This window comes from Macrosteles quadrilineatus, unplaced genomic scaffold (assembly GCF_028750875.1).
Source record: "Macrosteles quadrilineatus isolate MER2022 unplaced genomic scaffold, UCM_ALF_1.0 Scaffold_9__3_contigs__length_116548681, whole genome shotgun sequence".
In the NCBI taxonomy this organism is placed as follows: domain Eukaryota; kingdom Metazoa; phylum Arthropoda; class Insecta; order Hemiptera; family Cicadellidae; genus Macrosteles; species Macrosteles quadrilineatus.
In genome coordinates this window covers 83,348,951-83,364,890 of record NW_026542602.1, presented here as the reverse complement: position 1 = coordinate 83,364,890, position 15,940 = coordinate 83,348,951, and positions in this window count along the sequence as shown.

Genomic DNA, 15,940 nt, shown 5'->3' with positions numbered 1-15,940 from the left:
TCATAGTGAAACAAATATATAATTATCAAACACTGGATCCTGATTGGTTGAGGTGAAGTCCCTCCCCCTACCAGGAGCATTAAAGGAGGATCGCAAAATCTAAATGTACACTTAGCTGCATGTTGCATTGTAGATAGCATGTGCTTGGGTAGCTAGTACTAACAAATAATCGTATGGGTAATATTAAGTTAAGTAAGCTATGTTTAGTTTATAAATGTTATTAAGATGTTTTACAAACATTAATTTAGCATATGAGGTTTTCTAATAGTTTATTTAGTATTAGTACTTTTGTTATGTCAATTGTTTAAGTAATATTTAAACTTTAGAATTCAAAGCATAGGGATGTTATAATTCATGTGGAAAATATTTTGCGGAAACGTAGCTCTAGCAGCTTGTACATGACCTATGATCTTTGAAACATGAATAGTTTCAACTCATATCAAAAGTTAAATTATTTTTGAATGAAACAGTGTTAATCCTTGTCTAAAACCCAGCGGATCTAAAAAAATCCTTAGCGATTTTAAGTGACCAGTGGTTTATCAACATGGAGAAATACTAACATATCTTTGAAATTGTTTAACTAAATTAAAAAGTAAAACAGTGTTAATCCTTGTCTAAAACCCAGCGGATCTAAAAAAATCCTTAGCGATTTTAAGTGACCAGTGGTTTATCAACATGGTGAAACACTAACATATCTATGAAATTGTTTAACAAAATTAAAAAGTAAAACAGTGTTAATCCTTGTCTAAAACCCAGCGGATCTAAAAAATCCTTAGCGATTTTAAGTGACCAGTGGTTTATCAACATGGTGAAACACTAACATATCTTTGAAATTGTTTAACAAAATTAAAAAGTAAAACAGTGTTAATCCTTGTCTAAAACCCAGCGGATCTAAAAAAATCCTTAGCGATTTTTAGTGACCAGTGGTTTATCAACATGGTGAAACACTAACATATCTTTGAAATTGTTTAACAAAATTAAAAAGTAAAACAGTGTTAATCCTTGTCTAAAACCCAGCGGATCTAAAAAAATCCTTAGCGATTTTAAGTGACCAGTGGTTTATCAACATGGTGAAACACTAACATATCTTTGAAATTGTTTAACAAAATTAAAAAGTAAAACAGTGTTAATCCTTGTCTAAAACCCAGCGGATCTAAAAAAATCCTTAGCGATTTTAAGTGACCAGTGGTTTATCAACATGGAGAAATACTAACATATCTTTGAAATTGTTTAACAAAATTAAAAAGTAAAACAATAATTCATGTGAGAAATATTCTGTGGAAACGTAGCTCTAGCAGTTTGTACGTTAACTGTGATCTTTGAAACATGAATAGTTCCAACTCACATCAAAAGTAGAATTATTTTTGAATGAAACAGTGTTAATCCTTGTCTAAAACCCAGCGGATCTAAAAAAATCCTTAGCGATTTTAAGTGACCAGTGGTTTATCAACATGGTGAAACACTAACATATCTTTGAAATTGTTTAACAAAATTAAAAAGTAAAACAGTGTTAATCCTTGTCTAAAACCCAGCGGATCTAAAAAAATCCTTAGCGATTTTAAGTGACCAGTGGTTTATCAACATGGAGAAATACTAACATATCTTTGAAATTGTTTAACAAAATTAAAAAGTAAAACAATAATTCATGTGAGAAATATTCTGTGGAAACGTAGCTCTAGCAGTTTGTACGTTAACTGTGATCTTTGAAACATGAATAGTTCCAACTCACATCAAAAGTAGAATTATTTTTGAATGAAACAGTGTTAATCCTTGTCTAAAACCCAGCGGATCTAAAAAAAAAATCCTTAGCGATTTTAAGTGACCAGTGGTTTATCAACATGGAGAAATACTAACATATCTTTGAAATTGTTTAACAAAATTAAAAAGTAAAACAGTGTTAATCCTTGTCTAAAACCCAGCGGATCTAAAAAAATCCTTAGCGATTTTTAGTGACCAGTGGTTTATCAACATAGAGAAATACTAACATATCTTTGAAATTGTTTAACAAAATTAAAAAGTAAAACAATAATTCATGTGGGCAAATTTTCTGTGGAAACATAGCTCTAGCAGTTTGTACGTTAACTGTGATCTTTGAAACATGAATAGTTCCAACTCACATCAAAAGTAAAATTATTTTTGAATGAAACAGTGTTAATCCTTGTCTAAAACCCTAAAATTAGAAATACAAAATACAGATTTTAAATTTCTCAAATAAAAAAACATCAGGATTATTTTACAAATGCGCGTTCTTTGATATAATTTATACTAGTCATTTATGCTTTTGGATATAACTTAATTACTATTATCAAAACATTATATATCCAAATCGAATATAATAAAGTTAAATTACCTAATTTAATAAAAACTAAACGACTGTTACAGTAAATTATATTAGTCTTTTAGGGGCACTGAGTAATCTTTCTTTTGCTGTTAATTAACATTTTCTGGTGCACCATTTGTTTATTATACTATCATTTAAAATAAAGTTAAAATCAGCAAAAGTAAGAATACTTTTAACCCGAATGAGGAACACGGTGGTTTGTGTTACGGATCCACCTCATTCGGGTTTTATTTTTTTAAGTCTGGAGTGACCTTGACCTAGATTCATTTTATAGACAAAAGAAACAAATAATGATAAACTAAACTATTACATAAGTTAATAAGTTAAGTTAATTCTAATGTTTTGATAAACAATGATTTCTGAAATATGTGAGTTTTAATCCTTACATTTTATAAAAACCCTTTGTGTTGAGGGTGGGGGAAGTGAGGGAATCATATATAACACAGCATAGGTAGCTCTCTTGTCATTGTGTGCTGTGTTTCAGAGCGTTCCGTTTCGATAAAAATGGATGAAGACCCATGCCTTAGAAAAAGAACATTGCCCAGGCCAGTATTAGCACCAATGAAGAGGCTACAAGAACAAGCTGAAGAATCAATTCCTAAAAAGAAGAAAACTCAATTAGAAGAAGATTTAGAAGTTAGTGATGTAGAAACTAGCACATCAGTGCAAAATTTACTTGATATTATTGTTGAGGAAGCAGTAACTATAGAAGAAGAAAAACCATCAGACAAAAAAAAATCTAAATTTACAAGTAACGAGTTCGTTTTATCATCATCTTCTGAAGATGAAGATGACGTTAAATCCACAAATGAAAGGGCTAAAGAAAAAGCAAATGAAATTTCAAAAAAAGACAAACCGGTAGAAGAAAAAAGAAAAATTATTGTAATTTCCCCTCAACCAACAAAAAATCTTTGTAAATACATCTATGTGAAAAAACCTAAGAAAGGTGAAAGATGCCAAACTTGGACGAGAGGAGAATTCTGTACCATACACACAAAAAAAGAAGAAGAGAAAAAACCTAAAACAAATTATAGCAAAATTGATGAAAACTTAAGAAACATTCAGACTCATTCTCAAGAATTGGAGTCAAAAGTTGAGCATTTGCTTCGAACTAAAAACAATAATGAAGATTTGAAAAAGAAGATTAATGAAATTGAACAAAAATTAACAATGATACAAACAAGTCTTTCAAGTACTCCACAAAACAATGCTGTAAATAACAGTCAGAAAAAAGTAAAGAAGCTGCACAAGCTAAATAAAAATTTTATCTATAAATTGGTCAATTACGACGCAAATGGTAATGCAAAATTTCAATCGGCAGAAAAAACTGTATGGATTAAGCTTCCGAAGTCATTAAGAACATCTGAACCAAACGAACTATTAAACAAATTATTTAAATATGACAAAAATGATAATAAGTTCAAATTTGAATAGTGATTGCCAATCAATTCAAGAAACTAGAATGAAATATTTAAAATGTATAAAAATGTAAAAAAAGTAGAAAAAACAAAAAAAACAAAAAAAAACTGTCGTGTGAGTGACATTTTACAGCTGTTAAATGTTAAATTGTAAACTTCCAATATTTTACGCAGTTTACAATTTATATATTTAAGCTGTTTGTCTATCTCCGCCTGAAGAGGCCCAAAAAGGCCGAAACAGTTTTTACCAATAAATTAATCTATAAAAGTTGACTAATCATATATATTTTATCTTATTTTTTCTATTTTTTAAGAAACATTTAAATTTGTTTTTATTAATTTTTACTAACATCAGGAGTGTTTCAATATTGCAGAAAGAGTTTGCTATTCTTATTTAAATTTTGTATTAAGAGAGGTAACTTAAAAACTAACCAATTTTTTAATTAATTATTAAGAGACATTGGTCGAACTTTCTTTTGCTGTTTTAACAGTAATAATCATTTGCTGCTGCAGCATTTATAATTTGTATACCCATGTTAAAAGTAAGGCTAATGCAGCAAAAGTAAGTGCAAATTTAACCGAATGATGGAACACCGTGGTTCGTGTTATGGATTCACCTCATTCGGTCAACATTTTTTTAGTCTGGTTTGAATCTATTTTGACCAGTAATCTACTCTTGACCTAGAATCTATTTATGTAGTAAAGGAACAAATAACATTTAAGTAATCCAAACTACATTCACCATTTAAGGTCTAATGACAGATGTATGTCATCTAATTAAAAGATGTTATAACTAATAATTGTCATACAGGTTTTGTTAACTGACATCACAATTCTAGTGAAGCATTGAATCATTATACTGGATTAACGTTTAACCGATATTTTTTTATAGGATGGTATTTTAATTAAAGATTTGGGTTTTTACTTTTGACATGGCAGTAAAAATGCTTAGCAAGTATTGGTTTTGTATTCTTTGAGTGATGATAGAAATGGAATTAGAACCTAAAAAATTTAGTTGTTCATTTCTTATACAATATTTATTTAAACCACACCATTTTTGAATTACAAATAAAATGTACGTATACGGGAATGAAAAAATATTTTAAAACAGTTTAAAGCTGTGGTAAAACGCATTGAAAATCATCAAACGTTGCAAAACTTGTTGCGTCCAATTGCATAGCATATATACCTATTAATCCCCCCCCCCCCATTTTCCTCTCAACCCCCTTCTCTTCCACTGTTACGTATAAAAGCACAGCTTAAACTGTATGATATCATTCTCCCTTTGGCACCTACACCTACAATGCAGATCAACAAGATGATTTACAATATGGATGGTGTATGTGAGAGTTTCTTTGACCTGGCAGTCCATGGTTCTCCTTTTTTTGGATGCATATTTCGATTTGGCATTTTTAGTGAAGAAACATTATCCCCGATATTCGAAGATCGAATATATAATGCGTCTCTCCGAGAGGATTTAATGGAATACCAAACTTTTATGATCGATACTGTCAATGCTGGACTCATAGGAGTGTTATCCTTAACTGTAGATGATGATTAAAACTGATACTAAAGTTAAAGCGAAAAGAACGCAGAGCGGGTAATAGATAATTTGTTGGTTTATGTTCGCAATTACATTAAAAAAAACACAAAAAACACAAAAAAAAAAACAAAAAAAAAAACTGTCGTGTGAGTGACATTTTACAGCTGTTAAATGTTAAATTGTAAACTTCCAATATTTACACAGTTTACAATTTATATATTTAAGCTGTTTGTCTATCTCCACCTGATGAGGCCTAATTAGGCCGAAACAGTTTTTACCAATAAATTGAACTATTTACATTGACTAATATTATAGTTTTCGTTTTATTGCTTTCGAAACCGTCTGAATAAATTTTATGAAAACACTAGACTAAAAAAAAATACAGAGTGGAGAATAGATCATTTTGTAGTTCTTGCGTCTTAAAAACAAAATGTCAACAGTTTGTATAAGTTATTCTTTTAAATATACATACGTTTTGCTACCGATTACATCGACATCTAGCGACTATGTTGGAGTTGCACCATGTTGTTTAAATACCATAAGGATCACAAATGTAGTAATTCAAACATAAACGGTTTTTATCAAATCCATTTTTTGTTTTTATTTCATGTAGTTTTATAGGAAAATAATAATTTAAGTTACAATAGTTTATGGACCGTAATTGTTACAGGAATGGATGTTCTACCATTGACCATATAACATTAGTTAATGCTATACATAAAATACATAAGACCATAAAATATACACAGTTTTCCACTTTTCAAGTTTGTCACCATTTTGCAAAAAATGGTCGCCATTTTTGAAATAATAGAATGAATATTTTTAACGTTTTTTATGGTCTTTATGGAATGTGGGTGCAGTTTTAGGACTTATTTGACTTACTTACACTTCGCATTTTCGCTACAAACCTACTTGTTTAGGAGCTACATGATGTAAAATGTACATCGGAAGTTATTGTTCCAAAGGCTTTAACTCCTAAACAAGTGGGTTTATCGAAAAAATGTCAATGATGATAAAGTTTTTAAATTGCATGTTCTATCCGAAGACATGATAAAATATAGGGGGGTGTCCTATAAGAAATTTCAAAGTTGACCGCCATATTGGAAAATGGTGACCATTTACAAAAAATATTATTAAATAATTTTTGAATGTCTTTAAAAACAAGGGAATCTTCCGCATTTAAAGTTTGCTGTAGAATCATTAGTTACTGAGATCCCAATGGTGGCACACTTAAAAAAAAACACCCCATATAATCAAAGGTTCTACTATTTTGTTCAGAATTTAAAGGGTAGCTACAACATACTAAATCTTTATTATAATTGTTTCGGCTATTTCCGATAAAATCTGTTTTCGTCTTTTAGTTTTGTTTAAGAATATCTGTAGTAGAACAAACCTTCACAGAAAAAGCATATAACTCAAATTTATCAATACTTAGGAATAGATCTGTAAAATACACAAATATCATATCTGGAATGTTTACATCAGAAGTCAGAAGAGTTAAACGAAGAACAATGTAATAAGTCGATATTGATCCAATTTATAGAAGAAAAAAGAAAAGAGGATACCGGACTTTAACTCGTTCTGGAGAAGGATTATTTAAAAAGAGTCTTCTAACACTAACATAATATATAATACAACAATGCAAACAAATTAATTAACTTAATGCGATTAATACATGAAGCTATGGAAGCCGATCATACTTTTTTGGAAAACGAATGAGTAGCTTTAGTTGATAAACTACGTAATCGGAGGATAATTGTTTAAAATTGAGAAATGTTGTAAAAATAACAGCATGTATATAGTCCAAGTTAATAAACAATATTAAAACTATTGTAGAGTGCACTCATTGTTTGCTATAAATAACAATGTTGAATGTAAACCCCCCCCCCCTCCCCATTAGTAATCGTGATACCTTCAAGAGAGGAAGGGGGAAGCAACATCACTTTTCTGTTTAGACCAAACCGTTTGGATCATAGTTATTAAAGCTATTGATTTTGCTACCTGTGGAATTGAATTTCACCAGAGAATACCAAATAGTATGGTTCTGGAACAAAGCTTTCAAAACATCTATATAGGGAAAATAACGTAAATTAAGCGTGCAAACAACACGATATCACGTATTCAGAGTTTTTAAAATCTTTAGACAGATCAATTGCAGACAAACTACTCGCTAAGAAAGCTTGGAAACTTGTAAATTACTCTAGTAATGGTAGTATTTGAGAAAAAGCAGCAGAATTATCAGTAACTTCAAAGGAACTTTGAAAATATTTCTAAATACTTTAAACCAGTCAAGAACGTATTTTATAATTATAATAGACAACAACCACTAGATGATATGTTGATCTGTGGTAATTTATGTTTCATTTTTTTTAGTAAAAGCACTAGCCATCTATAAATAAATATTGTTATGCTTATTAGTCATCAGTTATGTCCAAGACACTGACACTTTCAGGTAGGAGCTCAGTGCTCTCCGTAAATTATTTCCCACCTATTGAAATAGGAAATATTGATGAATATGAAATAGGTCTTCTTAGTTTTGAATCGTACAACTCAATACCAAACGTTGATGAAACAAACAACCAATTTCATTTTGATGGTGATAAAGTGATTACTATTCCAAAAGGTGCATATGAGGTGCAGGATATAAGAGATTACATACAAGAGAAGTTTCACAAAATAACAACAAAGGAAAAGAAATACTACATTCAACTAGGAACTAACAACAATACTTTACAATCAATGATCAAATGTACTGTGGAAGTAGATTTTTCTATGCCTAATTCAATTGGAAAACTTTTAGGATTTGGAAATATTGTAGCTAAACCCGGAATCAGTTATTATTCTGAAAACATTGTAGACATTTTTAAGGTAAACACAATAAGAGTTATTTGTAATGTAACGACAGGTTCATATCTAAACAACGAACAATCTCATGTGATTTATCAATTCTTTCCTGCTGTACCACCCGGCTATAAACTAGTTGAAATACCTAATCCTGTCATTTACTTGCCATTAACAACCCAGACAATTAGTAATATTACGCTCAAAATTATGGATCAAGATAACAGACTAGTTGATTTTAGAAACGAGAGAATAACAGTTTGTCTTCATTTGAACAAGATCAAGTAAACACTTATTAAAAATAGCTTAAGTAGAAAAATCATTCTTATCTGTCCAATATTTTTATTGGAGTATAAGTATTGCTAGGTTCTCGGATTATACTTATTTGGTTTACATATACTCTACAGTAAACATCTCCAATGATAAAACATCACATTATTGATAAGTTTGGCCACTCTCTGTACACCCAAAAACGAGAAAGAAAAGATTTGGAAGATGAATACGAAGATTATGACGATGAAGATACTAAACGGTTTAGGGTTTCGTCGGATCCTGAAACCGCACGTCAAGCAGTAACAAGAGGTTATTTAACCCGTTACTATATTAATAAACTGGAATTGAAAGGATTGGAAGAAAGACTTAGTGACCTAAATAAAAAGTTGGAAAAACTGCAGGAAATGAGTAATGGTTTTTCAACATTCACTGAAAACTTGAAATCCTCCAATAATGACCTTAAGTTAACAGTAAAAGAAGTCAAGGAAGCTGTTTTTCCTCCAGAAGGATGTTGCTACGATGGTAAAAATAAAAGAATTACTCATGTAGCCAAAGGTATTAACAAAGATGATGTAAGCACTGTCAGTCAAACGTTGACATATGATTTCGAAAAAGATATATTTAAATGTGGTGATGTTGAATTTGATTTGGTTGTAAATAGTCCTTCAAAACCTGTAGTAATAGCAAAAGCTACAAGTATGAGTGGATTTGCAACATATCGTGGTGGAGATTACAAGTTTCGCACACACGTATATCGAGTTGGTGGAAAGCTTATAACACACAGGGGGTCAAAGTTTGTTTGGAATGAGGAAAAACGCTATATCACACCTTTGTATGATGGTGAACAAAGAAAAAATCTATCAAAATTTAAGACCGTATTGGTGGATAGTGAAGAAGATCTCTAACAAATTAGGTGTCTCAAAAGCTCCAGTCGTGGTTATAGATTGTTCCAAACAAAATTAATCTGTAAAATCTTCAAGCGTGGATATAAAGTTGTAATTGGAGTTGAATGAAAATACAAACGAAGGAATATCCGCTTATTGTTTGATTCTGCATGATAAGACTGTAACATACACACCTCTAAAAGGAATTGTAAAAGTAGTGTTGTAGATGGAAACACTCGTTGCGGGAGGGTATAAATAAAACTCAGAGTAATCGGAAAGCTTCAGTTTATCCATACTCTCAGTACGGAAAACATCGCTTTCAAAGATGGGATCATCGCAGTGTGCAACGGATACAACAACAACAATGTTATTAAAAGATGAAAAAAACAAAAACCAATGTAAAGAAACAGTATCTGAATTTTTATCTTTTAACGAAGAAGAATCACGTACAGAAAATGATGTAAACACCAACATCGTAACGAAGGTAATCGGAAAAAGGAAGAGGAAACAAGAAGAGGAAATGCCACTACACAAGTTGATAGAAGTATTTCTTCGTATATCATATCCAGTTTCAAGATGTATGACAAAAATTATATCTATCGGTATGTACAAACCGTTGGATTATTCTCCAACAGTGCTATTGAACCATGGTGCTAAAACTTTGTTGTTTTCGGAAAATGCTTGGGAATCGTTTATTAAACATTTGCATTTGATAGAATGTTATTTGGAGAACAATCTGTTTGGAAGAAAAACTGCAATCAGGCTCTCAGACTGCGACATCGAGATAGATGTTGTTAAACAGCGAGGGGAGCAGCAAGTTAGATTTAGGGAGCTAACCAAACACGATGAAAGAATTTTACTTACCAATTCTGAATTTTATTTATTGAGTTGTTCTACATCATCGATAACAAGATACATGAGGCAGCTAGTTTTTTCTTCCCCTGTCGTGAAAGATTACTTAGTGGAAACGATGGAAAAACAACCCGACGTTCAGATATTGCATGGACCTGTGGATACATCGATATTCAACCGGATACCAGAAGAGGTGGAAATGTGGAGACAAGTTAACGCGTTGGAACAGAGGGAAAACATCGACGAAGAAAAGATAGAAGGATCTAGTTCTGTGAGTGTAACGGAGGAACAAGTGACGGAGGAAAACCACGAAACAATTTCAACAGTAGCAGAACAGACGAGTGATGTTAAAGGTGTAATGAATTTGCAAGACGGAGAAAAATAGAAGAAATAAAAAAGGAAACAACAGATAAGCTGTAGCCGATGTAAACAGGACAGCAAATATGTTAACATCACGTGGGGTAGGCCTACTGGGGGGAAGGTGCCCACGTTAAATATACACCAACGCGCTGACAACTGTACGGCCTGATCTATAAAAAAGGGATCTACCGTGGTGTGGAAACCAGTTGTTATCTTAAAACGATATGGAGAGGAAGATTTCCTTCGCTGACAGAGTTGAAGAGATTCAAGAAAAACCTTGTGTAGTGGAATTTCAAGCTTTTCGAGGAAACAAAAATGAATATATCATAAAGGAACTAGTATTCCTAGATTTAAATACAGGAATTGTCTTTCCATTTCTATTTGAACCTCCATTCGCATTTAATAATCTCAACAGTAAAACGAAAAGAACCAATAAATGGACTACGAGATACTTCCATAGTATCGATTGGTGTGAAGGGTTTACAAACTACAAGAGTCTCGAAAATATTATGTATCATTTTTGTAATGAGTTTACAACTGTATACACAAGAGGATTAGAAAAACGTAATTGGATACAAGCATATACGACTCGGCAAGTTTACGACGTGATATTGGATAAGAATTTCGAATCTCCCAAGTTGGAAAATATATGTCGACTAGTAAAAAACAAACAACATACACAATCACAGTGCGCATTGAAAAATGTATACCGATTAGCAGCTTTTTTGGAGCCAATGAGGAGTGGTGGGGGTAGCGATGGGTATAAATACGAAGAGCAAACCTTGACAATGCATGAGTATTACTCTAGACTCCAAGCTAGCAACAACGACGAACTAAATAAATCATGAGTTCACATTTCCTACAAACGTTTGTTGATCAATTCAACGCACAGTCCAAATCAAACTGTTTACTTACTAAAAAGTGTTCAGAACTAAAAGAAAACAAACATTATACAATTCACAATATCAAGAAGATTGACACTTCCATCGGGGATGCCATCGTGGTTTCTTTAAGTGATGCACCATTTACTTCGGGGGATGAACCGAAGTTTCAAGTATTTCTACCTAAACGATTTGTACATCTACTACAAAATGAAGATCTGAGAAGCATCGAACCCGGATCCCTGTACCTGGTGTCTCGTGGGTCAAGCGGAAACAACTCTACAGAATTATCTCTTCACATGTCACAACGTCCTTAGATTTAAGTTCTGTTTGTAGAATGTACTTTTGTAAAAGATTTAATAAATAAATAAAGAGTAAAAAAACAGCATATCGGTATTTGTTTTGATACCGATATGCTGTTTTTTTTTAACAAATTTGGATGACCTTGAACTTTACAACATAAAAGGGGGGTGTAACATCGGTCGCTCATCAGTCTGAAGTAGAACCAGCTAAAGGAAACCCATCATGAACAACGAATTGTATCGAGTTTTAACACATCCTGCACTAGGGTTGGTGAGTTGGAATTTAGAAGCTGTACTGAAGTTCGAAAGAATAATCAAAAACATTATTGAAATCCAGAGAAAAATAGATAGGCATGGTTTGTCAGCAAAAACAAAGTCCAAATATGGTGAGCATTATAAGGAATGTCCATGGTCAAACGATGATGCAACTTGTGGTCCCGATACTTGTGTTTGTTGTAGCATTGGCTTAAACAGAAGTAACATCACACGTTTACTTAATGAGCTAGCTTTGGTTCTCAAACCATATGAAACCAGATCATCTGAATAACAAAAAAATATCTCTAGGTTTAAATTTTCAAATTTAAATCTGCAAACATCACTACACCTAAGTTTGTTACAATCACATAAAAGGGTTGCCACAGTATTCCAGCGTTCAGTTTGCACACTCTAAGGTTCACGATAACACGATGGGTACCAACGTGAGTGCTTGGAGTTTAATCTCGCAAGAACCTCGATTTCCTCACGGAGTGTTATCCGATAGTTTTGTGCAACGTTTCGACACGTTTATGGACTGGGAACTTCTTTCTTTGCACTACATTTTCACTATAGAAATGTTGAGGATGTACTTTCACAGGGTGAATTGGTTTCACGTTTTAAAAAGACAACGGTTCTCAGAAGAAATACTCGTAGAGATGATTCCTACTTTCAACAACTGCTGTTGGAAGGAAATTTGTAAATATCAAAACCTTTCTGAAAGTTTTATCGAAAACTACAAAGATCATTTAGATTGGAATTTAATATTTGAACATCAACAAACGAGGGGGATATTCTTAAAGGAGCATGGACAATATTTACCATTTATGAACTTTAGTGATTACAACGGGTCTGACTACGACGAGGAGTGCTCTACCCCACCGCTACAATCAGAAGTCTACACCATTACACCTAATCTTTGCAACGAGACTAAACACAATCAATCTACTCCTTCAGTACGAAATAACTCCATAAATTTACGACCTGACCACAAGTCAAAACAGGAGCATTCTACACCACCATCATCGGGAACCCTCTTCATTACACCTCACCTTCATTTGATTTGTATCTTAGGTTTAGTTTTTGCAAATGTAATAATTTAGCGTAGTCAAAATAATGTTTATTGTAAATATGTTTATCTAAATGTTTGAAATAAATATGGGAAAAATAAAAGCTAGATCGTATCGGTATTTTGTTTCAATACCGATATGTTGTTTTTTAAAATTTACTTTGGATGACCTTGAACATTGCAACGTCTGCTGTAATCAACCAATCAGAAGCTGGTTTTCATTCCACGAAAATAAGGTACCTACCGCATAAAAGGACGATGCGAGACCTACTACTATCCACTTTACTCTCATCGGAGCTCGAAGTAACATGTCGTGGTGTATAAAACATCCTGAATATTCAAAAGAAAATGATAGGATCAACTCGTACATACACGCCCGAACGAGAAGTTTTGTTAGCGAATGTAGAATCGAACTCGCTGAAGCAGGATTCTTCTACGCAGGAAAAAAGGACCAAACGATTTGTTTTTACTGCGGTGGTGGACTACACCATTGGCAAGATATCGATGATCCTTGGGAAGAACACGCGAAATGGTTTCCCAAGTGTCCGTTCGTATTGGTACACAAAGGACAAGATTTCGTCAACGAAATGAGATCCAGAACCGAAAGAAACGCCCTACAAAAGAAAAGGATTCCAACAAACAACATTGCTGTACCCCCACCGATAGAAGAATCAAACATCGAGTGTATAATATGCATGAACAAAAATCGTAATCTACTCTTCTTGCCATGCAAACACTGTTTCGCTTGTGACATATGCGGATGGAGATTCGATAACTGTTGTTACTGTAGAGCTCCTATAATTTCTATGATCCAAGTGTTTTTAGTTTAGATCTGTATTAGGTTTAAGTTTTTAAAACAGCTATATTCCTTATATTGTGTGTATTTTAAATTTTCAATAAAGAATTAACAAAAATCAGCATATCGGTATTCATCCCACTACCGATATGCTGATTTTTTTTAAACCCAAACAACGACCTTGAAAATATCGATCCACCCTAGCTCTGACACGCCACCATGACATAACCCACTACACCATGTCCTAGGTCACGTGCTAGGTCATAAACCGATGCTTATATAATATCATACAGTGTAAAAAGATTCATGTTCAGCAATGAAGTGATAGATATATTAGAAAGACTAGAAGACGGTGAAAGAAGCCTTACCTAACATTTGAACATATTTAACAGTGAAATTAGTTAAATTGAATAGTTTTCTGTACTACAACTAGCAATAAAAAAACATTCAAACAGTTTCACAAAAGGACAAACGATAAACAGAAATACGTTGGATTACAATACAACCAAGAGTAATGAGAGTTAACATTTGCTTTAAATAAATAGTAAATTATAGGGTAAAGAGTGGGAAATTTGTTTTTATATAGCTTGATCGTTTGTACGTCTAACATTAAGCAATGTACAATATACCAAATGTTTGTTATTTTAAAAATCATTCAAAAACATAACGATTTGGATGAATAAACAAGTCTTAGAAATATAAGGTACTATGTTGCAAATGTGGCACATGGTTGTAATTAGTGGAACAATGCTCTGCCCGCATGTACCGCCAACTGTTCACGAAGAAGTAGAAACACTGTGTACATTACTTTTCCATACCAGTTAAATAGCTGATACACCTTGCAGGATTAAAGTGATATTTTAGTTTAGTTCTGGATTTATGTTTATAATGGTGACATAATAAAATAGTGGTTTTTAATAAGTTTTCTCACAGAAACATTGCAAACCAAAATCCAAACACTTTTCGTAATATGTACATAATAACAAACTTTTCACTTGACGATCTTATAAAATGCAAAGACAAAAGTGGAAATATTTCAATTGCGAATGTTTGCTGTATACCAGATAGCAATCATAAACAGCATAAAAGAATGTGTATGATGGGTCTCTCATTAGTCTGTAGTGGAACTAGCTAAAGACAACATCTCATTAACAACAAATTATATCGCAAACATTGCAAAGGTAACATGTACAAATAGTTATCTCCAACAGTTTTATGTCGTATATATAGCTAATTTCTCAAATTTAACAAAATTCCTACTATGTTTCCAATAAAAGAAGCAAACTTTGAGTGTATAATATGCATGGACAAAAAAATCGTAATTTACTCTTCTTACCAATGCAAACACTGTTTCGCTTGCGACATGTGTGGATGACAATTTGACAACTGTTGTTACTGTAGTAGACCTAACTCTATGATCCAAATGTTTAGTTTAGCTTAGATCTGTATTAGGTTTAAGTTTGAAAACAATTATATTCCTCGTATGTCAATTTTGATTTTTCAATAAAGAATTTAAAAATCAGCATATCGGTACTTATCCCTTTACCGATATGCTGTTTTTTTTTAAACCACAACAATAACCTTGAAAATATCGATCCACCTAACTTTCACACCTCAGCATGTCGTCATCATGACGTCACCATACCGTAACCCACCACACCACGTGCTAGGTCACGCACCATTACCACCAGATGCTTAACCGTCAATTAAGCACCACATGGCTCTTGTGACGTCACTCCTCAGCAGCCCTATGTATCCACTACTCCTGTGATGTGGTATATCCAGTTGTTCCTTACTTCGTGTATGGTGAGAATGGTAATTCTGCCTGGTGGAAAACTCATTGAGATTAGAATAAGTATATATGGTAATCGTAAATGTAAGCTATCAACATACCAAATGTCAACCTAATCCGACCAGTAGTTAATGCATGATTGAAATTCAAACAAACAAACATACAAACTTTCACATTTATATTATTAGTATGATATGATAAACACAAATGTCAGTTTTTTGTACCAACAATAATTCACAGCTAGATTTATTCGACTTGATTTACATTATTAGTTTATATAAATACAATATCGTTAGGGGCCTACTAATAGTAATACTGTAATAGTTAATGGAAAAA